This window comes from Zea mays, chromosome 4, assembly GCF_902167145.1.
Source record: "Zea mays cultivar B73 chromosome 4, Zm-B73-REFERENCE-NAM-5.0, whole genome shotgun sequence".
Taxonomy (NCBI): Eukaryota; Viridiplantae; Streptophyta; class Magnoliopsida; order Poales; family Poaceae; genus Zea; species Zea mays.
Window position 1 is genome coordinate 6,137,113 of NC_050099.1, and position 2,459 is coordinate 6,139,571.

At 39.8% G+C, this 2,459-nt stretch overlaps 1 pseudogene across 1 annotated transcript; it reads left to right on the forward strand.

Moving 5' to 3' along the window:
* The first annotated feature begins 1,058 nt into the window (after positions 1-1,058).
* z1C1_6 (alpha zein pseudogene) lies at positions 1,059-2,022 on the forward strand (annotated as a pseudogene). Its single transcript, NR_152180.1, has one exon. The product of NR_152180.1 is annotated as an alpha zein pseudogene (transcript).
* The last annotated feature ends 437 nt before the right edge of the window (positions 2,023-2,459 follow it).

Genomic DNA, 2,459 nt, shown 5'->3' on the forward strand with positions numbered 1-2,459 from the left:
CCTTATACGATAAGCTTCTCCTGCATGCCGATGCTACACAGATCTCGGATGTCAGGGCGCAAGAAGATTGCTCCAACAGCAAACATTAGTAGCTCCAAGTACTACATCCGTTATGTTCCTGGGCCCACATGTCGGGGCTCAGTACCCTTGTACATGCCCCCTTAGCTATAAAAGGGGAGGCATGCAACTTTACGGAGGGGCTCTCTTAGACAAAAAACTGAGACTCTCACCTCTCAAGCCTCCACAGCAATCCAACACACAGTGGAGTAGGGTATTACGCTCCGACGGCCCGAACCACTCTAAATCCTCGCGTGTTCGTGTGCTCGGTGTTCGTGTCCTACCTTTTTCATAAACTAGTTTTCCCTAAATTGACATACTATATACAAAATCTATCCAAATTTTGAAGATCAAATTTGTTCCATTTAATTATTCATGACTTATATCTTGGTATTGCTTTTTTGTCATCAGAATATATTTTGAACACAGTAAAAGTTATACACGATTTTTTTAGACAATACTAAAGTAAGTTGTAATCAAGAACACTTGACGTGTGAACCAATTGCCACTTTTAGATATAATCATTGTAATTTTGGTCATCCTATGTGTGTGCATTCATCTATGCATTCTAGGATTTCAATTAGTCTCAATCTTGTAGTATTTGTTCCTTGATTGTCAAATCACTTCTCATCTAACTACTATGCTTGTTTAACCATCAGAACATAACTACAACAAAATCCATTTATAAAGGTTTTGATAGCAAACTTTACATATTCATATCATGTTAAGGTTGTCACATGTTTAAAGGTGAAGAGATCATGCATGTCATTCCACGTAGATGAAAAGAATTCCTATATAAAATGACACATTTTCTTGTAGGTAGTGGAAAGTATCTTTCCAGCAAAGACTATAATCCGATAAAGTTGATAACTAAATGTCGAAAAAGAGTAGATGCCATATCATCTATACCTTATCTGTTGTTTGGAAAAAAAGACTAACTACAAAAAATATATATGAGATCTCACTTGTATAAATAGCTCCCAAATCAGTAGTTAACCATCACCCATAATATTTTGAACATTCAGAAACACACCTAGCGAAGCGCACTAGCAACGACATAACAACAATGGCTACTAAGATATTATCCCTCCTTGCGCTTCTTGCCCTTTTTGTTAGCGCAACAAATGCGTTCATTATTCCACAATGCTCACTTGCTCCTAGTGCCATTATTCCACAGTTCCTCCCACCAGTTAGTTCAATGGGCTTCGAACATCCAGCTGTGCAAGCCTACAGGCTACAACAAGCGCTTGCGGCGAGCGTCTTACAACAACCAATTGCCCAATTACAACAACAATCCTTGGCACATCTAACAATACAAACCATCGCAATGCAACAGCAACAGCAACAACAGTTCCTACTAGCACTGAGCCACCTAGCCATGGTGAACCCTGGCGCCGACTTGTAACAACAACTGCTTGCATCCAACCCACTTGCTCTGGCAAACGCAGTTGCAAACCAGCAACAACAACAGCTGCAACAGTTTCTGCCAGCGCTCAGTCAACTAGCCATGGTGAACCCTGCCGCCGACCTACAACAGCAACAACTGCTTTCATCTAGCTCGCTCGCTGTGGCCAATGCACCTACATACCTGCAACAACAATTGTTGCAACAGATTGTACCAGCTCTGACTCAGCTAGCTGTGGCAAACCCTGCTGCCTACTTGCAACAGCTGCTTCCATTCAACCAACTGACTGTGTCGAACTCTGCTGCGTACCTACAACAGCGACAGCAGTTACTTAATCCACTGGCAGTGGCTAACCCATTGGTCGTTGCCGTCCTACAGCAGCAACATTTGCTGCCATACAACCAGTTCTCTTTGATGAACCCTGTCTTGTCGAGGCAGCAACCCATCGTTGGAGGTGCCATCTTTTAGATTACATATGAGATGTACTCGATAATGGTGCCCTCATACCGGCATGTGTTTTCTAGAAATAATCAATATATTGATTGAGATTTATCTCGATATATTTCTCAACTATGTTCATCATATAAATAATTGAAAACATCAAATCGTAATTATAAACTCATCCTTGGTCAATACATAGACAATACGATATTACTTCAACATCCCAATGATGTCATAGCCCAACCTCTTGAATGTTACTGTTTTAATGTGTGAGGGTATATTTATAAGATTGACGTGACTATTTGTGCTTTTTTTGAGTACATACATATATGGTATGTTGATTTGATATAGTGATGGACACATGCTTTGACCATGAATATTCAAATCAGTTGTACTTGCACGAAGCAAAACATAATATAAGTTTAGGAGTAGACTTATAACTATGTCCAAACATGCTCACACAAATTCATACCACATTATAATTTTTTGGTAAATATTCCACACATGTATGTTTTATAAGAACCCAAATTTTGCAGACAAATGCTGAATTGTAGAC